This window comes from Ovis canadensis, chromosome Y, assembly GCF_042477335.2.
Source record: "Ovis canadensis isolate MfBH-ARS-UI-01 breed Bighorn chromosome Y, ARS-UI_OviCan_v2, whole genome shotgun sequence".
Taxonomy (NCBI): domain Eukaryota; kingdom Metazoa; phylum Chordata; class Mammalia; order Artiodactyla; family Bovidae; genus Ovis; species Ovis canadensis.
In genome coordinates, this window is record NC_091271.1 from 17,570,213 (window position 1) to 17,592,827 (window position 22,615).

Here is a 22,615-nt window from a genome sequence, read left to right on the forward strand (position 1 = left end):
CAGAGGATGAGATGGCTGAATGACATCACTGACTCTATGGATGTGAGTCTGAGTGAACTCCAGCAGTCGGTGATGGACAGGGATCCTGGTGTGCTGAGATTCAAGGGGTCGCAAAGAGTCGGACATGACTGAGCGACTGAACTAAACTGAATGATGAGATTATTCAGACATTAGGCAGTCTATCTGCTGATGACTGGTTTGTGTTTCTGTCTTGCTTGTTGTGTGGTGTGAGGCATCAGCCCTGGGTTATGCAGGCAGTTCTGTGTAGTGCATCACAGATTAAGTTGAAGGTTCATGGAGAATGTCACCCGTTAATATGCACTGTAGATTGGAGCTCTCTGGTGTCCCATGACTCTTGTCTCCGTGCTGACACCTGAAAGGATCAGGCCCAACTTATGCTCAGAAAGCCACAGTAAGAGGTGATATAGTAAGAGATTGAGATTAAAAGAGTAGCAAGATAAATGGCAAAATACAATCAAAAGAACCACAAACAATAAACATTGCACAGAGGACAACAGTTTAATAAAGGAAAGCAATGAAGTAAATCAAAAGGTAAAAACCCACATCATAGCAGAGGGTCCACTGAAGAATAAAGAATACAATTCTGAAAAGAAGATCAGATGCAGCTCCCACAGAATAACAGAAAATCCAAGTTAATATGGAAATGCATACGTCTTTAAAAAAAATGAAGCGATGCAACAGCAACAAAAGGCACAGAGAATAGGAAACAAAAAAAAGTAGAAATAGTTATACAAAAAATAAAAATATGGTTGAAATAATCTTAAAAGGCCAAATCAATATGCAGTAACAAAGAACAGAGAAAAATAGTGCCCGAACAACAAAATAACTCAATGCAACAACAGAATAAAACATATTTCCTAGTGTCTCATCTGCCAGTGTTTTAGTCCCCAGCAGGACCCAGAGGACAACTACACCTCTTTGAGAAGCTTTCCAAAATGGAGATAACTGGACTCTGGATCTAAGGACAGCTCAGACTCCAAAGTCCTGTAATTCCTGTGGATTCTCACAGCTGCCTGAGCCTGGGCATTTTCTTTCATTTGGCCTCTTCTCATCTTTTGATGTATTCTATAGATACAGGGTCTGTGTGATTAATCCTGTATATTTAATCTGCAGCATGGTTAGAAGCTTTCCAGTCCTCTTCCATAATGACTCGTCCCTAGGTCTCAGGTGTAATTTTTATCCTTCCTCACGTGTAGTCACCAAAGAAGTCTGCCCTGAGAAACTTGTGGAGCACTGGGGTCTGCCTTGGTGAGCACAGGATGCGGCAGAGCTGTTTGGAATGCTGGAACCCTGGTGGTGCCAATTATGAATAGGAGCTATCAGCCATGGGCAAAGAGAATTGGCCTTAATGTGATCCTGTCTAGCCTATGTTTGCAGGAGCATGAGTGGTACTTTTGCTGGTCTTTCTCTATTGCCTTGCAGTAGGTGTTAACAGGCAGGAAGAAGAGTGGCTACAGAGATATCTGTACCTCCTGAGTGTGACACAGAAGTAAGGTCCTGCCTCTTTCATGGTTTGGGAATGCTCAAAAGGCATTTTCTGCTACACAACTACTCATAGGTGCCTTACCAGGCTATCTACACATAATCAACAACATTCCTGTCCCAGGATGGCTCTCTAAACCCGTGCCCAGCTTCCAGACCCCATGCACAGTGGTTGAGCTGCATTGCAGTTTGGGCCATATAGGCTCATGACACAGATTGTCTGTGTGACTCTCTCTCTATCCAAATTATATTTCATCTGCTGCTTTACCTTGTTTCCTTTCAGTCAAAAATAATTTACCCTTAGTGAAGGGGCTTGCCTAATTCTGGAAATCTCTTCCCTGTTTCTCCATTTCCCACCTGAGGCAAAGGTTTTGTCTTGCTGCCTCTTATTCTCCTTCTCCCTTCTTAATTCCTTTCTATCCAGGTATGTCTGGAACCCACATGGGACTTTCTAGTGACCAGGTCTTCTGCTGGTATGTATCTGATGCTGTGGGAGAACTATTGTCCATGTAGAGGTATTATTTGTGATCCATTCATTGAGAGAGTTGCATTTCACATCTGCCTGCAATTCTGCCTTCTTGGAACTTCTCAGTTTTGCCTGTCAAGCCCTATTATCTTTTTTCCTTGACAGTAAAACAGAAAACATTAGTTGCCATGAATTAATCTGTTTGATGGGACGTTGCTTACGTATGCACATAACTGGCACTACTTTGACTTCCAACATGCAATCAAGCATAATGTGTTGTCGTTTATCTTTCCCCCTTGGAAATTTCTGTTAATGAGGAATTGTCATCAGCATGAAGGAATGCAGAACTTTCCACATAACATATAATAGCATAATTGGTCTCAAAAACTCAGCATTTGAATATATCTAGCTATTTTTTGTATGTTCCTGACATTTTCCCAGAGTACTGATGTCTGATTTCTCATCTCGAAGTGTAACACCATTCAGTGGCTATCAAAGGTCAGAGACTGTCATGGGCATAGTTTGATTCATGTAGAATAAGTGGCAAATTCATAGGAAATTACCAGTTGGTACTTTACTACCTGTAAAAGAGAGAAAACAGAAACAGCGACAATGACCAAAAAATAAAATAAGAAACAAACACAGGACTGTGTAGTTACTTAATCATAAGAAGTACACAAGAATTCATGTTTGTATCATAGAATAAGCAAGGAGATAACATACAATCATCTATACCTGCTTGCCTGTCTCTGCTAATGACTTGGACACTGCACACACAGAAACCACCCCCCCTAAAAAACATAAAAAGGAAAATAAAAATAATTTTGTAAAATTCTTAGAGACAAGAACACGAGAATACCTTATATGTCTCCTGAGAAACGTGTACACTAGCAAAGGTGCAGCAGTCAGAATTGAACACAGGGAAATGAACTGATTCAAAATCAGGAAAGGAACAAGTCAAAGCTATATATTGCTGTCCTGATTTTTACTTCTGTGCAAAGAACACTATGAAAAACTAAAAACCTCGATGAAGCTTGTTAGAAACAAAATTTATGTGGGAGATATGATTAACCTTATTTATCCCAATGGCAACACTGAAATGATAAAAGAAAAATTGCAAGTAAGGTGCCTCTTTTTTTTATGTTTTTTTTTTTCCTTTATTTTATTATTATTATTATTATTTTTAATTTTAAAATCTTTAATTCTTACATGCGTTCCCAAACATGACCCCCCCTCCCACCTCCCTCCCCACAACAGTGGAGATTCCTTAAAAATTGCAAATAGAACTACCTTACGACCCAGCAATCCCACTGCTGGGCATACACACCGAGGAAACCAGAATTGAAAGAGACACATGTACCCCAATGTTCATCGCAGCACTGTTTATAATAGCCAGGACATGGAAACAACCTAGATGTCCATCAGCAGATGAATGGATAAGAAAGCTGTGGTACATATACACAATGGAGTATTACTCAGCCGTTAGAAATAATTCATTTGAATCAGTTCTGATAAGATGGATGAAACTGGAGCCAATTATACAGAGTGAAGTAAGCCAGAAAGAAAAACACTAATACAGTAAGGTGCCTCTTGATGAAAGCATTATCTGTTTCAAGTATAGATATCTGACATGAGAGTTTCTTATGTAAAAAATGAAATTCTCAGCTTCATATATGAAACTCTAGATGCATATTTCAGGATGTGAAACATAAAATTGCATATTATTCACATATACATATCTGAAGAAAGTTTTTCCAACTTAAAATATAGAATTCTCTCTACATCATACATGAAAGTATGGACACAAAATAATCTGCAGAGAATGTGGTATTTTTTACGTTAGAGTTTTGAAAATCTGGATGCAGATTTTTTGACAGGAAATATAAAAATTTCTATGTCACATATCCAAACATGGTTATATGAAACATGGGATTTTTTCACATTTGTAATTTGAAAATATTTGTGGTCTTTCCTTCATGAAATACGCAATACTGTCTATTTAACATTTGAAAAACCTGTGTTGATTTTCCTACAAGAAATATAGAATTTCCCCACAGATTTCATGCATGAGCTCTGATATTCTCTATATTTCCATCAAGAAAGTTTGGATTAAAGTCTTCAGATGTGAGATTTGAAATCCTGACTCCTTCACATTTGACAATCTAGGGAGAAATATTCTCATATGAAATATGAATTCCTATGAAATATGAATTCTCAATACGTGAAATAGTTTACAGATTCATACACATGAAAGAGAATTTCCCATGATTCAGAAATTAAGATTTTAGCTAAATGGCAAACATCAAACAGCTATATTTCATGTATTTCCCAAATAACATATAGAACTTTCTGTATTTCTTTCATAAATATCTGGGTGAAGATTTCCTTACAGGAAATAGGGAATTTATATATTTTACACATATAAAATCAAAGCCCTTATTATTATACAGTAAAAGTGATAAATAGATACAGGGGATTCTATCTGATAGATGAGTGTCTGAAGACCTATGAATGGAGGTTTGTGATGTACAGGAAGCAGTGATCAAGACCATCTGCATGGAAAGAAGTGCAAAATAATAAAGTTATCAGGGCTCACAAAGAGCTAAGAAGAGGAGTGAACCTAAATGAAAGGGGAAAGGGAAAACTACACATCTGGATGCAGAGGCCCAAAGAATAGCAAGGTGAGATAAAATCAGCCTCAGGTATCAATGCCAATAAATAAAGGAAATAAATAGAATTGGAAAGTCTGCTGATCTCTTCAAGAAAGTCAGAGATACCAAGGGAAAATTTCATGCAAAATGGGCACAATAAAGGACAGAAATGGTACAGATATAACAAAAGCAGAAGCTATTAAGAAGAGGTGGCAAGAATACACAGATGAACTATGCAAAAAAGATCTTCATGAGCCAGTTAAGCCTGATGATATATCATTCACCTAGGGCCAGACGTCCTGGAATGTGAAGTCTAGTGGGACTTAGGACGCTTACATACAAACTAAGCTTGTGGAGGTGATGGAATTCAGTTAAGCTCTTTCAAATTCTAAGAGATGATGCTGTGAATGTGCTGCCTTCCTTATGTCAGCAAATTTGGGAGACTCAGCTGTGGCCAGAGGACTGGAACTGGTTTTCATTCCAACTGTAAAGAAAGACAATCCAAAGAATGTGAAAACTCCTGCTTAATTGCACACATCTCACACAGTCACAAAGAACTGCTCAAAATTCCCGAAGCCAGGCTTCAACAGAACATGAACCATGAGCTTCCAGATGTACAAGCTGGATGTATAAAGGGCAGAGGGACCCGAGATTAATTTGTTAACACCCATTGGGTCCTCCAAAAAGCAAGAGAACTCCAAAAAAGCCTCTACTCCTATTTGACTATGCCAAAGACTTTGATTGGCGCAACAAGATGACACCAGAGAACAATAACATCAAACCATGGAATATTCTTCAAAACATGGGAATACATGCCTCCCGAGAAATCTTACATCCATGTGAATGTAATATATATTTATCAACTTGGAAAAATTTTAAGAAGAAAGATGAATTATGATAGTAGTGCAGGTTATAGAATGTTGTTGAGTAATGTGTAGAGCATTTGATTGGTTATTACATTTCTTTATTGATAATTCAGTAAGCACTTTAAATGTGTTATTGGCAGGCTCTATGTTTCAGCTGATGTGAAAGATACACAAAGTAAAGAGAGTAGTCCGAAAACACGTTGAAGAGCTGATATCTCTGCTCTTCTTCGTAGGAGGGCACACAGGATTTCCTTCCAGTCCCAAGAAATAGTTGAGACAAAGTTGTGAGAAGGGCTTAGCAAGACTGAAAATATTTGCGTGATTGTAGCTTCAGAAGCACGGTATAAGAGAAAAATAATTAAATTATTGAGGAAAACAGATATCATGTCTTCCAAGAAATTTTAACCATTCTGATGTGCTGCAGTCATCACCAAGAATTTATTTTGTCTCTGTGGCAACAGATAAGCAACATATAAACATGCATTTGGAATTAATAGGTGGAATCTTGGTTTCAGGAAATAAAGACATGCTTTAAGGACAGCAAAGCAAAAATGACCCTATAGAATACCACTTGTAAAGTACATATCTTGTGCTGACAATGGGCCAGTCACTGATTATGTCATATTATCTCTGGCATCACGCTGATGGTATAATTGTGATCATGATTTTAGACGTGCTACAATATCTATATTTTCAAGGACGAAATGAATTTATATAATGAAAACAATAAGCAGTCTAACCTTTTAAGACTCTACCAGTAGTAGTAGAATATAATATGTGAATGCACTAAAGTTCATACTCTGCATTTTCATTTTTCTAATTTTATTTGCATCTCTTAATTCACTCATATCTTCCTAATTTAGACACCACTTCATTTCAGCAGGGATGATTTCAGAAATAACTTTACATCCATTAAACCTTTTCCCTTTGTTCTCATATTCTTGCTTACAAATATATTAGGTGTAATTTGTCTAGGATGCATGACAAATATTTTCTTGAACTAAAAAGTTTATAAGCCTGTGCAGTAAAATAGCCAACCATTGAACTAAAGCCTTATTTTACTCTTCCTTGTTTGAAAATAGAAAATGAAACTATGAAGAAGAACATGTAAATTTATTGTTCAAATAAAAGAATTGTAGGTATTTGCTGACATCTCCGAATGTAAATTTCAGTCTTCTTTAGGCTCCATAATCTGACATGTATTTGATTGGTCAGATTTAATTGGCATGGTTTTCTTTTCTTTTCTTTTTTTTTTTTTGCACGGTTTTCATATAATGATGATTGTTGATGAGTTCATTTGAAAAAGAAGAGGCAGATGTATAAGTGATTTTTGACACTGAGAACCATGAATTGCCTCTGTCTTGCAAGGAGGAAAAGAATTGTCATGGGGTGAAATACCGCTATGCTGGACTAAAAATTTAGTTTCCACCATTCAATATCACAGTTATCCAAGTCTATGCCCTAACCAGTAACACTGAAGACTGAAGTTGAATGGTTTTATGAAGACCTACAAAACCTTTTAGAACTTGTACCCCCAAAAGATGTCCTTTCCAATATAGGGGACTGGAATGCAAAGTAGGAAGTCGAGAAACACCTGGAGTAACGGCCAATTTGGTCTTGGAATGTGGAATGAAGCAGGGCAAAGACTAACAGAGTTTTGCCAAGAAAATGCACTGGTCCTAGCAAACACCCTCTTCCAAAAACACAAGAGAAGGCTCTACACGTGGACATTACCAGATGGTCAACACATAAATCAGATTGATTATATTATTTGCAGCGAAATATGGAGAAGCTCTATACAGTCAACAAAAACAAGACCAGGAGCTGACTGTGGCTCAGATCATGAAATCCATATTATCAATTTCAGATTCAAATTGAAGAAAGTAGGAAAAACTTCTAGACCATTCAGGTATGACCTCAATCAAATTCCTTATGATTATACAGTGGAAATGAGAAATAGAATTAAGGCTCAGATCTGATAGACAGAGTGCCTGATGAACTATGGAATGATGTTTGTGACATTGTACAGGAGAGAAGGATCAAAACCATTCTTATGGAAAAGAAATGCAAAAAAGCAAAATGGCTGTCTGGGGAGGCTTTACAAATAGCTGTGAAAAGAAGAAGAGTGAAAAGCAAATGAAAAAGGAGAGATATAAGCATCTGAATGCAGAGTTCCAGAGAATAGCAAGAAGAGATAACAAAGCCTTCTTCAGCAATCAATGCAAAGAAATAGAGGAAAACAACAGAATGGGAAAGACTAGAGATCTCTGCAAGAAAATTAGAGATACGAAGGGAACATTTCATGCAAAGATGGGCTCGATAAAGGACAGAGATAATCTGGGCATAACAGACAGAAGATATTAAGAAGAGATGGCAGGATTACACAGAAGAACTGTACAGAAAAGATGTAAACGACACAAATATCATGATGGTGTGATCACCAATCTAGAGCCAGATATCCTGGAATGTGAAGTCAAGTGGGCCTTGGAAAACATCGCTACAAACAAAGCTAATGGAGATGATGGCATTCCCGTTGAGCTATTTCACTCCTGGAAGATGATGCTGTGAAAGGGCTGCACTCAATATGCCAGCAAATTTGGAAAACTCAGCAGTGGCCACAGGACTGGAAAAGTTCCATTTTCATTCCAATCCCAAAGAAAGGCAATGCCAAAGAATGGTCAAACTACCACACAATTTCACTCATCTCATACGTTAGTAAACTAATGCTCAAAAGTCTTCAAGCCGTGCTTCAGCAATATGTGAACCATGAACTTCCTGATGTACAAACTGGTTTTAGAAAAGGCAGAGGAACCAGAGATCAATATGCCAACATCCTCTGGATCATGGAAAAAGCAAGAGAGTTCCAGAAAAACATCTATTTCTCCTTTATTGACTATGCCAAAGCCTTTCACTGTGTGGATCACAATAAACTGGAAAATTCTGAAAGAGATGGGAATACCAGACCACCTGGCCTGCCTCTTGAGAAATCTGTATGCAGGTCAGGAAGCAATAGTTAGAACTGGACATGAAACAACAGACTGGTTCCAAATAGGAAAAGGAGTACCTCAAGGCAGGGTATTGTTACCCTGCTTATTTAACTTATATGCAGCGTACATCATGAGAAACACTGGATTGGAAGAAACACAAGCTGGAATCAAGATTGCCAGGAGAAATATCAAGAACCTCAGATATGCAGATAACAACACCCTTACAGCAGATAGTGAGGAGGAACTCAAAAGTCTCTGGATGAAACTAAAAGTGGAGAATGAAAAAAATTTGGCCTAAAGTGCAACCTTCAGAAAATGAAGATCATGGCATCCAGTCTCATTACTTCATGGGAAATAAATGGGGAAACAGTGTCAGAGTTTATTTTTGGGGCTCCAAAATCACTGCAGATGGTGATTGCAGCCATGAAATTGAAGGACACTTACTCCTTGGAAGAAATGTTATGAAAGTTATATACTATAAAAGTTATATACTATCCAAACTAGATAGTATATTCAAAAGCAGAGGCATTACTTTGCCGAGTAAGGTCCATCTAGTCAAGGCTATGGTTTTTTCCTGTGGTCATGTATGGATGTGAGAATTGAACTATGAAGAAGGCTAAGTGCCAAAGAATTGACGGTTTTGAACTGTGGTGTTGGAGAAGACTAGAGCCCCTTGGACTGCAAGGAGATCCAACCAATCCATTCTGAAGGAGATCAGCCCTGGGATTTCTTTGGATGTAATGACGCTAAAGCTGAAGTAGTACTTTGGCCACCTCATGCGAATAATTTACTCATTGGAAAAGACTCTAATTCTGGGAGGGTTTGGGGGGAGGAGGAGAAGTGGACAACAGAGGATCAGATAGCTCGATGACATCACTGACTCGATGGATGTGAGTCTGAGTGAACTCCTGGAGTTGATGGTGGACAGGGAAGCCTGGCATGCTGTGATTCATGGGGTCTCAAAGAGGCGGACATGACTGAGCGTTGAACTAAACCATCAGTCCAGAATAACTGCTCTTTAATGGAGATACAATATGAGAGAAGTAACTGTAGTTGTAGTAACAAAGTCTTCAAGTAGCCATTTACTTGAGTGTACCTGCTATGTGAGTGCCAATTACAAATGCTCAACTTTTTTAAAACATCAGGTTGATCTACCATCATCTGGTCTGTTTGTCTAACCGATATTGCTGATGGGGTAGATAAGTCACATGGATATACAGAGCTTATATTAGCGACTATCTGACTGGTATGAGGCTTTTGTATGAAAGGAACACAAACTTGTAGAGGCTGAAAATGTGCTGTTCCCACTCATTTCTGGAAGAAATTCAGAGTTATGATCATCTTTTTTGACACTTGCTTTAACATGCTTCTTGTTGTCTTGAACTAATGAAGATATTAGAGACATATTGCAAATCCCAACTCTTCTTTGCATTCTTATTAAAAGTTGGTGATGGCCTCTTTTGAAATTTGGATTACAGTAGGTCTGTAACTAAAATCAAAGTATTAAATTATTTAGTTTCTTTATAAACCAAGGTAAAACTGACAAACAAATCTAAGCTATAAAAAAATGTATTCCTTTAAGGAAACCAACTAAATAACATCAAATAAAACATCTCCGTTAGTAATTTTAATGGGTAACAACATGTTAGAAAGGACATGTTTCTCAACTAAAACTATGTTGCACATATACTGTACATAACACTTCACATACCTTCGGGATTTTTATCTGGTTTCAAGTTGCTAGGAGAGTTTGTTAAAGATCTAGTATCTAACCTCCAGCTATTCTCAACTTCAAAAAATAAAACTTTTAAAGCAATTTGTTATTTCAAGTTAAATTCCATTTTAGCTACATATGTAAACATTCTTCTATTTCACATGATTTGATCTTACATATTTTCAATAAGTGAAAGTGTTGGAATACCTTACTCAAAAGAGATGTTTTTTTCTTCTTCCAGAAAGGCAGGTAGTGAAGCAGATCTTTGAAAAGTTTGCCGATTTTTACTAAATCCATAAAGGTTAAGCAGTAGAATTGAACTTTTCATAATCTTGGTTTCAAATATTTGGATAGTTCCCTTTCTTTCCAAGACTTATTTCATAAAGAGTTCTTCATTGATCACTATACATGTACCACTCTCATCCCACCAAATAGATTCAAACTGATCACTATCAACTATATTCCAAGGTTTTTGTGGGAATGTGAGTGAAAGAAAATTATTCGCCTCATCATTTCAGAGACAGACTATGTGTAGCATGGTCTTTTGATCACAAGATCCTCAGATAAAGCATGAAAAACATATTATTGAATCATAGATTTCAAAACTGATTCCCCAGTAAGTGTATAATCATACAAAGAAGATCTAATGGAGGTTTCTGAACCAGTGAATTCATCTTTAGGAGACCCATCTTGAATTTCTGAAGAAATATGTACCATCTCAGAGAAATCTTTCTATGCCAAAGCCATTGACTGTGTGGATCACAATAAACTGTGGAAAATTCTGAGAGATAGGAATACCAGATCACCTGACCTGCCTCTTGAGAAATCTGTATGCAGGTAAGGAAGCAATAGTTAAAACGGGACATGGAACAACAGACTGGTTTCAAATAGGAAAAGGAGTACGTCAAGGCTGTATATTGTCACCCTGCTTATTTAACTTATATGCAGAGTACATCATGAGAAATGCTGTACTGGAAGAAAGACAAGCTGGAATCAAAATTGCTGGGAGAAATATCAATAACCTCAGATATGCAGATGACACCACCCTTATGGAAGAAAGTGAAGAGGAACTAAAAAGACTCTTCATGAAACTAAAAGTGGAGAGTGAAAAAGTTGGCTTAAAGCTCAAAATTCAGAAAATGAAGATCATGGCATCTGGTCCCATCACTTCATGGGAAACGGATGGGGAAACAGTGGAAACAGTGTCAGATTTTATTTTGGGGGACTCCAAAATCACTGCAGATGGTGATTTCAGCCGTGAAATTAAAAGATGCTTACTCCTTGGAAGGAAAGTTATGACCAACCTAGATAGCATATTCAAAACAGAGACATTACTTTGCCGACTAAGGTCTGTCTAGTCAAGGCTATGGTTTTTCCTGTGGTCATGTATGAATGTGAGAGTTAAATTGTGAAGAAGGCTGAGCACAGAAGAATAGATGCTTTTGAGTTGTGGTGTTGGAGAAGTCTCTTGAGAGTCCCTTGGACTGCAAGGAGATCCAACCAATCCATTCTGAAGGAACTCAGTTCTGGGATTTCTTTGGAAAGAATGATGCTAAAACTGAAACTCCAGTACCATGGCCACCCCATGTGAAGAGTTGACTCACTGGAAAAGACTCTGATTCTTGGAGGGATTGGGGGCAGGAGGAGCAGATGATGACAGTGGATGAGACGGCTGGATGCCATCACTGACTGGATGGACGTGATTCTGAGTGAACTCCGGGAGTTGGTGATTGACAGGGAAGCCTGGCATGCTATGATTCATGGAGTTGAAAAGAGTCGGACATAACTGAGCGACTGAACTGAATTGAACTGAGAGAAATGTTTTTTCATAAACTTTTCTCATTTGTTTGACTGTACACACTACAACTTGAAATGTTGCTTGGCTGGTCTACAGAAAGAAACTCTCTAGACCATCACAGAGGTCTTCCAAGTCAAAAAGCTGTGACATCACAAAATCACTGGTCTCCTAGCAATCGAAGGTTAGCTGTGACATAACAAAGTCTCCGGTCTAGCAATTGAAGAGTAATAGTCAACCAGTGTCTACTTCAGCATCAACTTAAAATACAGACTGCTTATAGAAATAGTCACCAAAACCATGAAGCATGCAAAATTTCATTCCTAAAGAATTTTTACACTAAAAAATCACATAAATCTACTTCGTTTCTGAAATAAAAGTGATTTATCACCCTTCTGTACACACATTCTTGTTATTCAGTATTTTTACCCAAGCAAATTTGGTCTACTGGCTTCTGTGCAGTAAAATCTATGAAGTGACTTTGGGTTTCAGGGAAATCAATGTTTATTGTAGTACTGAGCAAGGTGTCTTAGCAGCTGGTGCTTCAAAGACCCAAATCCCCAAATACTCTCAAGGGAAGGATTTTAATGACAGAGTGAGGGTGGGACTTTGGGTCTGTGACCAGTATTGGGACATTCTACTAATGGCCTGTTACTGACGATATTGGGAGTTCACATCATCGACCGTCTAGTTCCAACTATGTACTTAAATTTCAGTTTGGTTGGTGTTTTAGCATCTCTAAAACTGCTCACAGGATATTGCTCAGAATGTTATCGATGGCCCTTGAAGAGGAACTAAAGACCCTTGAGTTTGCTTAATGGCTAAATCATTATTATGCTCTATCACTTGATTATTTTCCTTAGTTTCTGTCTTTTCTAGCTTCTCTGGTTAAAATTACTTTTACACACGAGGAGGTCTGCAATCTCCTACCTCTCTCTCTCAGATTTCATACTTTTCAATCTTAAGGGACCGCTTAGTACAAGAAAGGAAAGAAAGTGTTGGACATAGAGCTCAATCATAAATGTGACAGAAAATCTCAGTTGCAGGTTCAATTTATTTTTCAAGTTTCCCAGCTTTGGAGTGTTTGAGTCAGCAATAAATTTGGCTCTTTCATTTTGAAATGGAGCGTGGAGTTGGAAATAATTCTGAAATCTATCTTGGTATCAATATTTTCTTTTATGAAAACATATCTCTCTATTTTATATGTGATATTTGTATATATATATGTATACATATATTTGTCATTAAGCTGGCCGAACATTTGAAAATTGGTAGATATTTATTAAAAGGAGAGAGATGAGTGATATAAAAGAGTCCTCATATATTACATGCAGCCAAGAGAACATATTTTGAAGTATTTCCACTTATATATATTCAACAACCGACTAGACTTTTGAGTCATTCTACATATGATTTTTTTTCCATTTTTAATATACCTAACAAGAAATAAAAGCCATTGTGCGTTTTTATACACACATTCATGCATAGACAGATGTATATATGTTTATATGTCAAATATATAATTTTAGGCAACTTTATTTAGGTGACCAAACTATTTGCTAGCTCCCAAGATCTTAAATGAACTGTTTTGGAAGCCCTGCATTACTTACTAACTTTCTGGCTGAATCATGCAGATCTTGTTGATGAAAAGCTCTCCTTTAATTGAGCTCATATTCCACTATTCTTTCTGTAATAAGAGGTAGGGCTCATACTGATGAGGACACTGTGAACCCATAAAATTGTAATTTTCATTTACTTAGAGATATTGTTTAAAGAATGCTGTTGCTCTCCTCACATTGGACACAATTTTATTTTATTTGTTTTTAATATAAATTTATTTGTTTTGATAAGAGTCTAATTGCTTTACAATATAGTATTGGTTTTGCTATACATTAACATGGATCTGCCATGGGTGTACATGTGTTTCCCATCTTGAACCCCCTACCAACTCCCTCCTCATATCATCCCTCCTAGTTATCCCAGTGCACCAGCCCAGAGCATCCTGTATCATGCCTTGAACCTGGGCTGGTGATTTGTTTGTCAAATGATATTATACAGGTTTCAATGCCATTATTCCAAATCATCCCACCCTTGCCCTTTCTCACAGAGTCCAAAAGACTGTTCTATACATCTTTGTCTCTTTTGCTGTCTTGCATACAGGGTTATTGTTACCATCTTTCTAAATTCCACATATATGCGTTAGTTTCTCTATTGGTGCATTTCTTTCTGTCTTTCTTCACTCTGTATAATAGGCTTCAGCTTCATCCACCTCTAGAATTTATTAAACTGCATTATTTTTAATGACTGAGTAATACTCCATTGTGTATATGTACCACAGCTTTCTTATCCATTAGTCTGCTGATGGACACCTAGGTTGCTTCCATGTCTGACCATAGGAAACAATGCAGTGATGAATATTGGGGTACCCATGTCTCTTTCAATTCTGGTTCCTTCGGTCTCTATGGCCAGCAGTGGGATTGTTGGGTCGTATTGCAGTTCCATTTACAGTTTTGTTTGTTTTTAAGGAATCTCCACAGTGTTCTCCATAGGGGCTATACTATTTTTCATTCCCACCAACAGTGTAAGATGGTTCCCTTTTCTCTACATTCTCTCCAGCATTTATTGTTTGTAGACTTTTGGATAGCAGCCATTCTGACTGGCATGAAATGGTACCTCACTGTGGTTTTGATTTGAATTTCTCTGATCATGAGTGATGTAGAGCATCTTTTCATGTGTTTGTTAGCCATCTCTATGTTTTCTTTGTAGAAATGTCTGTTTAGTCCTTTGGCCCATTTTTTAATTGGGTTGTTTATATAACTGGAATAGAGCTTCAGGTGTTGCTTCTATATTTTTGAGATTAATTCTTTGTCAGTTGCTTAAGTTCAGTTCAGTTCAGTCGTTCAGTCATGTGCGACTCTTTGCAACCCCATAAATTACAGCAAGCCAGGACTCCCTGTCCATCGCCGACTGCCGGAGTACACTCAGACTCACGTCATTGAGTTGGTGATGCCATCCAGCCATCTCATCCTCTGTTGTCCCCTTCTCCTCCTGCCCCCAATCCCTCCCAGCATCAGAGTCTTCTCCAATGAGTCAACTCTTCTCATGAGGTGGCCAAAGTACTGGAGTTTCAGCTTTAGCATCATTCCTTCCAAAGAACTTCCAGGACTGATCTTTTTTAGAATGGACTGTTTGGATCTCCTTGCAGTCCAAGGGACTCTTTAGAGTTTTTTCCAGCACTACAGTTCAAAAGCATCAATTCTTGACACTCAGCTTTCTGCACAGTCCAACTCTCATATCCATACGTGATTAGTGGAAAAACCATAGCCTTGACTAGATGGACCTTTGTTGGCAAAGTTATGTCTCTGCTTTTGAAAATGCTGTCTAGGTGGGTCATAACTTTCCCTAAAAGGAGTAAGCATCTTTTAATTTCCTGGCTCCAATCACAATCTGCAGTGATTTTGAAGCCCAGAAAGAAAAAGTCTGACACTGTTCCCACTGTTTCCCTATTTATTTCCCATGAAGTGATGGGACCAGATGCCATGATCTTCGTTTTCTGCATGTTAAGCTTTAAGCCAACATTTTCACTCTCCTCTTTCACTTTCATGAAGAGACTTTTTAGTTCCTCTTCACTTTCTGCCATAAGGATGGCATCATCTGCATATCTATGGTTAATGATATTTCTCCCAGCAATCTTGACTCTGACTTGTGTTTCTTCCAGTCCAGTGTCTCTCATGTATTCTGCATATCAGTTAAACAACCAGGGTGACAATATACAGCCTTGACATACTCCTTTTCCTATTTGGAGCCAGTCTGTTGCTCCATGTCCAGTTCTAACTGTTTCTCCTTGACCTGCATATGTGTTTCTTAAGAGGTAGGCCAGGTGGTCTGCTATTCCCATCTCTTTCAGAATTTTCCACAGTTTATTGTGATCCACACACTCAAAGGCTTTGACATAGTCAATAAAGAAGAAATAGACATATTTTCTGGAACTCTCTTGCTTTGTCAATGATCCAGCAGATGTTGGCATTTTGATCTCTGGTTCTTCTGCCTTTTCTAAAAACAGCTTGAACATCTAGCATTTCCTGGTTCATGTATTACTGAAGCCTGGCTTGGAGAATTTTTAGCATTGTTTTACTAGCGTGTGAGTTGAGTGCAATTGTGTGGTGATTTGAGCATTTTTGGCACTGCCTTTCTTTGGGATTGGAATGAAAACTGACCTTTTCTGGTCCTTTGGCCACTGCTGAGTTTTCCAAATTTGCTGACATATTGAGTGCAGCAATTTCACAGCATCATTAAAAGGGGACAAAAGCCATAAACAGTCTTTTCTCTAAATAAGACATACAGATGAATAACAAACACACAAAATATACTTAACATCAATCATTTTTAGAGAAATTAAAATTAAAATTGTAATGTGTAGTCATATCATACTGTTCAGGGTGGCCATCACCAGAAATTCCACAAACACAAAATCCTGGAGAGGGTGTGGAGAAAAGTTAACCCTAATACACTGTTTGTGGTAATATAAGCTGGTACAACCTATATGCAGAACAGTTTGGAGATTCCTTGAGAAACTTGGACTAGAACTGACATGTGACCTAGCAACTCCTCTTCTTAGCATATACCCAGAGAGAATTAGAATTAAAAGAGACACATGTACCCCAATTGTTTATTGAAATCATCTTTACAAAAGCTATGACATGGAAATAATCTAGATGCACATCAGCAGATAAATATATAAGGAAGTTGTGCTATATATCCAAATGGAACATTACTCTACAGAAAAACATATATTTGTGTCACTTTTAATGAGGCAGTTCAACCCAAAGCATACTACTCACAGTGAAAAAAAGTTAGAAAGAGACAGGCAAATATTGTTTATTAGTGCATATAAATGGAATTTAGGAAGACAGTAACAATGATCCTACATGGAGGCTAGTAAAGAAGATCTACATATAAAGAACATACTCTTAGACTCAATGAGAGAGTTCAAGGATGGGATGATTTGAGAAAATAGCATTGAAATAGGTGCATTACCATATATAAAAGAGATGACCAGTGCAAGTTCAATGCATGAAAGATGTACCCAACTCTTGTGCTGAGGAAGAACTCAGAAGTGTGGGATAACAAAGGAGGTTTGAGTTGTGTTCAGGATAGGGGGGCACAGGTATCCATCTGGCTAATTCATGATGATGTATATGTCAAAAGCCATCATAGTAATACACAGTAATTCTATTGCAATTAAAAATAAAAATTTTTTAAAGAAATATGAAGAAATAAAATAGTGCATTCAGAAATAGCAGAGACATGCTCCAGAATACAATCTCAACAGTCGTTTCATATCTATTCAAGAAAGTGGGCATAGGAGGGTCAGAACATGTGTGCTGGTATAGCAGCTGAAAGTCAAAGAAGATAAGCTTGAGATTGCAACTATGTAGTTGCAGCATGACCTCAGTATCATAGTCTAAGTAGTGGAAGATGCATGTGGCCAAATGTAAGCTTAGTAGATCGGCATGCCTACTCTGGAGCATAGCCTCAATAAGAGTTAAATGCATGCACTTGAGCATCCTTTCAGGAGCGACAGTACGTGTATTTCAGAGAGAAGATAAATAGCTGCAGCAAAAGTGCTCTAAAATGGTGGACAAATACTTGTAAGTAGGAAGGTTCAGAGTAGAAGCTCAGTATTTGTGGGACTAATGCTATAGACTTAGACTTGAATTGAAGAAAGTAGAGAAGACCACTAGATGATTCAGATATGACCTAAATCAGATCCCTTATGATTATTCAGTGGGTGTGACAAAGGATTTAAGGGGTTTGATATCAGAGAGTGCCTGAAGAACAATATGGACGTTCATGAAATTGTACAGGAGGCAGTGATCAAGACCATCCCCAAGAAAATGAATGCAAAAAGGCAAAATGGTTGTCTGAGGAGGTGTTACAAACAGTTAAGAAAAGAAGGGAATAAAAAGGCAAAGGAGAAAAGGGAATACCCATATGAATGCAGTGTACTAAAGAATAGCAAAGTGAGATAAGAAAGCCTTCATTGGTGATGAATGCAAAGAAATCAAGGAAAACAATAGAATGGGAAAGATTAGAGATCTCTTCAAGAAAATTAGAGATACCAAGGGAACATTTCATGCAAAGATGGGCAAAATAAAGGACAGAAATTTTATGAACCTAACAGAAGCAGAAGATATTAAGAAAAGGCAGCAAAAGCCTATACAGAAAAGACTGAAGAACTATACAGAAAATATCTTCATGATGCAGATAGTCATGATAATGTGATTACTCACCTAGAGCCAGACATCATGGAATGTGAAATTAAGTCATTCTGTATCCCTGCATGCTGCACACTTGACACCATTGGGGTCCCTGGAAGCCAAGCAGCTACTCCACCTTCACAGTTAACTCTCATTGGAGAAAACCTGCCACAGGTAAAAAACAAACAAACAAACAAAAAACAACAAAACTACAAGTCAAGTTTGTAGTGATGCTTCCAATACACTCAAAGCTAGTGGAGATATGGAACTCCAGTTAAGCGATTTCAAATCCTAAAAGATAGTGCTGTGAAAGTGCTGACCTCAATATGCCAGTAAATTTGGAAAACTTAGCAGTGGAAACAAGACTGGAAAAGATCAGCTGTTCCAGTATATGTATTTTAGAGCTTGTTTTCTGTAGCCGTGAAATGTGTCCCACAAAGAGTTAGACAGGACTGAAGCAATCCTGTGCAAATAGTTGCAAGATTATTAATTTTTTTTCCTACCTGTGGCAGCTTTTCTGAAATGAAATTTAACTATGAAGGTGGAGCAGCTGCTTGGCTTTCAGGGACCCTGGTGGTGTCAAGCATGCAGGGTGCAGGAACACAGACTGAGTACACCACAGGAGTTATGGCCCTATCAAAGCATTTTTTTTTTTTGAGCTTCTAGTAGCTGGAAGATCAGAAGGCCTGTTTGGCTAGTCTTCTTCCTATCTCCACCTATTCAGCCATTTAGAAGGCTTCCTTGCCTGGGATCCTTCTCTGTTGTTCAGTGTGTCTGCATATAGACAAACCTCATTGGCTGGGGTCCTACTGTGTAAATCAGTGCATCTGACACTTAAAGGAGCATCCTGAGTGGGGTTCTACTCTAGTATGGTGCATCAGGCACTTAAAGGAGCACCCTGGGTGGTGTCCTGCTCTGCATTTCAGTGTGTTCAGCATTTGATGGGTCAGCCTCACTATTGTAGTAACTGCTAATGCTAGCATGTGGGGAGAGAGAGGCTATGGTGATTGCTCCACCCCCTACATGTGACTCAGTGATATTGCCTTGCTTTCACGGCTGCCTGGCTTTCTTCCACAGGCACACCCTACCACAGTCTCCTCCCTTACATCCCCTCTCTCTCCATCTCTTCCCAGTAAATAGCAGCCTTCAGCCAGGAATTACCCCAGAATTCATAAACTTCAGCTCGCAGCCACTGTGCCTTTCAGGGGACACATGTCCTTGTCTGGGGTATGTACAACTACAGCAAGGAATCTCTGATTCTCCTTGCATTTAGGTTTCCACAGGTCAGCTGTTTCACTGTCCACTTTAAATTTTTATTCTATGATTCAGACAATTGCCCCAGTGTGGGTTGGACCCCTGCTTCATTCCCTTCACACACTCAGATCTAATTCTACTAACACTCCTGGTTTTTTTTCCCCCAGTTGTTTCATCCTACTGAGTTGTACATGGTTCTTTTCCACGTGCCAGGTACTCCTGTCTGCTTTCAGCTGATGTTCTGATAACTCTTCTGTGCCTGAAGATGTATGCCTGATGTATCCATGGAGAGAAGTACTCCACATCCACCTACAGCTCCACTATCTTGTTCTCTTGTCTCACAAGAGTTTTAGAGCACAGAATCCACAGTTGTAGTAGGTGTTCTATAAAATGTGAGTTCAGATATACTCTTGAGGGCAAGCTCAGTGATTTTAGCTCAGCTGATTTAAGCATGGATTTAGTGTTGGCCAGACACATGCTTCAAATGTTAAGAAAATTATTTATGGTGTGCCAATTCCAGAGCACAAGATCAGTGATTGTGTAACATTTCCTGTAGAATGCAAGTTCAGTTGTGGAAAGAGGTATGCTCCGCAATGCAACTGAACAGTTTTAGACATCTTGTGGTAGAGTACATGCTCAATAGTGGCAGGAACTGTGCTCTAGTGTGCATTCAGCAGTGGCTGGACACATGTTGCTAGTGCCAATGGGATGGCTTCAGACAGCCTGCTCTAAAGTGCAAGCACACTAGTGGCAGAATGTGTGCTCCGGATTGCGAGCTAAGCTGTTTCAGTACTTCCAGGCTAGAGCTGAGACGCAGTAGTGATGCATGCAGGCTCCAAAGTGCCATCCTACTATTTGTGTCACACCCGCTCTAGAGCACAGTCTAAGTAGTGGTGGGAAGGATCCTCAAAAGCACCATCTCAGGAGATGAAGCACGAGTTCTCGAAAGCCAAGATTCAGGATTTGAAGCATGCCTGCTCTAGATCATGGGTCTGTATTAAGAGGGGTATGCCTAAAGTGTGTTTCACTGTTGAGAGGCATGCTGAAGAGCTAAGTTCAGCAGATGCAGCATGCCTGCTCTACATGTGCTTCAGAGTGTTGTCTCAGGAGTTGCAGTGCCCTTGCTCAAGAGTGCAGACTCAGTAATTGAGGGACATGTTCTCTTGAAAGCTGGGTTTTTATTTTTGGTTGCATATCCAGAGATCAAATTCAGAAAATGTGATATACCTGCTCTGCCACACAAGCTCAGTAGTGGGAAGACAAGCCCTCAACAGTGCAAGCGCAAGGGTTGTAGCATATGTGTATTGTGACGCATGATCAATTGAGGCAGGACATATGAAGTATACACCAGGTCTGTAGTGGTGGCACGTCATCCATAGATATACAGGTACACTACTCACAGCTTGCACAGTCTAGAGTGCTGGGTGACTAGCAGCCAAATGGCTGGTATAAAATGTCACTGGGGTAAATTGTTGCACACACCTTCTAGAGCAATACCTCAAGGAAGTGACTTTATTCTTCAGAATTCAAGGTCACTAGTGGTCACACAGTTGATCTAGAATGATGGTTCACTCATGGGTAGGATATGTGTTTTACAAAGCAGCCTCCAGTTCCCTGGAGTAGGTCCTCCAGAGTGCAGCCTCAGTAGTTGGGACACCTGCTCTAGAGTACAGGAAGAAGAGTGGGGAAAATATGCAACAGAGGGCAAGCCAAGTCATTGGAAATTTTCAGCTGCAGAGTGTAGGCTCACAGGTTTAAGCACCCAGGCCATCGAGCAAGATTAGTAGTAGTGGAACTCATGCTCTATAACGCAGGCTTAGCAGTGATAAAGGAGTGTACCAGGGTGCAAAACCAGTAGCTGAAACATGAATATTTGGGGGCCTGGGCTTACAAGTGGCAAGACACATGCTTCTGAGTCTGAAATTAGTAATGGCCACACATATGCTCTAGACCACATGCTCACTAGCTGTGCCATGCCTGCTTAGTGTAAGGACTCAGAAGTGACAAGTGTGCTGTAGTGCTAGGATTTATACTGCTGGGATGCATGATTCAGTGTGCAGTTGTGTAGCTCAGGTATTCTTACTCTACAGCACAGTCTCAGTAGTGTCAGAACATTGGCTCTTGAAGGTACACGCAGTCACGATAGGAGATATGCTTCTGAGTAAACCTCAGTAGTGCAAAACCCATGATGAAATGTGCTCACTCTCTAGTCATGAGATCTGTACTCCCAGCTGCACGTTCAGTTGCTGTGGCATGTGTGCAACTAGAACATGTTCTCAGTAGAGCCCGGATGCCTGCACTTGAGCTCATGCTCAGTAGAGGCGTGACATGTCCTCCAGTGTTTAAACTCACTCTGTCTACAGGAGTGCTGGCTCAGTTGTGTCCACAAGTAAATTTCAGAGTGCAAGTTCAGTAATTGTTTAGGCACACCTGAACTTCAGTGCAAGTTGAGTAGTGGCCTGACTTACCTATAAAGCAACAAGCTAATGCTTGTGATATTTATGCTTTAGAGTGAAAGTTCAGCTGGTGATGAACTCTTGCTTGGGAAGGCAATTTCAGTAGTGCAGGGATGCAGAGTCCAGAGTGTAATATACCAAAAGTGTATGTGTACTTACAATAGGCATGTTTTAGGGACAGATTCAGTAGTGGCAGGCCATATTCTAAAGAACCCGGGGTTTAGGAGTGATGGGATGTATGCTCTTCTGTGCAGTCTCAGTGACAGCAATGCACTTGTTCTAAAGCTTGTTAATATATTGCCTCCATAGTGGCAGAAAGGGTGATCCAGATTGGAAACTAAGTAGTTCCAGCGAGCGTCCTCTAAATGGCGGCCTCAGTATTGACAAGCGCGTATTCCAGAGGGTAAGCTCAGTGTTTGCAGAATGTGTGGTTTGAAATAAGAAAAGGAAATGGCAACCCACTCCAATATTCTTGCCTGGAGAATCCTGTGGACAGAGGGGCGTCGTGGGCTACTGTCCATAGGTTCGCACGGAGTCGATTAAGATTAAAGCGACTTAGCATGCATGCATGCATTGGAGAAGGAAGTGGCAAGGCACTCCAGTATTCTTGCCCCGAAAATCCCAGGGATAGGGGAGCCTGGTGGTCTGCTATCTATGCGGTCA

The 22,615-nt window shown here is 39.2% G+C and overlaps 2 pseudogenes; one reads left to right on the forward strand and one right to left on the reverse strand.

Annotated features, from left to right (window-relative positions):
- Positions 1-6,654: 6,654 nt before the first annotated feature.
- LOC138431384 (heat shock transcription factor, Y-linked-like) lies at positions 6,655-10,904 on the reverse strand (annotated as a pseudogene).
- A 7,222-nt stretch (positions 10,905-18,126) lies between these two features.
- Positions 18,127-22,615, forward strand: part of LOC138929715 (PI-PLC X domain-containing protein 1-like) — a 30,018-nt pseudogene continuing 25,529 nt past the window's right edge.